This window comes from Morone saxatilis, unplaced genomic scaffold (assembly GCF_004916995.1).
Source record: "Morone saxatilis isolate NCDOM2014 unplaced genomic scaffold, NCSU_SB_2.0 Contig8, whole genome shotgun sequence".
Classification (NCBI taxonomy): Eukaryota; Metazoa; Chordata; class Actinopteri; family Moronidae; genus Morone; species Morone saxatilis.
The window spans coordinates 14444589-14444889 of NW_023340257.1; the positions used below are offsets into that span (position 1 = coordinate 14444589).

Below are 301 nucleotides of genomic sequence, written 5' to 3' on the forward strand. Positions count from 1 at the left end.
TTTCTGCCTCCCCTCTCTCTCTCTCTGTCTTTCTCTCTCTTTCTCTCTGTCTCTCTCTCTCTCTCTCGTACGTCATGCCAGGAAATTTCCAGCACCTCAGAGGAAAACTGTTCTGGGTTGTTGTTTCTGGCAAAGCGCTGGTTAAATGAGATTAAGCAGAGCTGCTCCTGGAGATGACTTTTGTGGTGCTGACCACAGTCGGCCTATCAGGGCTATAATGTTTAGCTTCACAGATAAGATCCTCTCAAATTAAACATTTGTTGCATTCAGTTCGGGCCTCTGCTGATGGTCTAAAGTGCTG

General features: G+C 46.5%; 1 protein-coding gene across 3 annotated transcripts in view; it reads left to right on the forward strand.

The window, feature by feature from the left end:
• Positions 1–301, forward strand: part of mcamb (melanoma cell adhesion molecule b) — a 36730-nt gene that overhangs the window by 32077 nt on the left and 4352 nt on the right. The gene's annotated exons all lie outside the window — the stretch shown is intronic.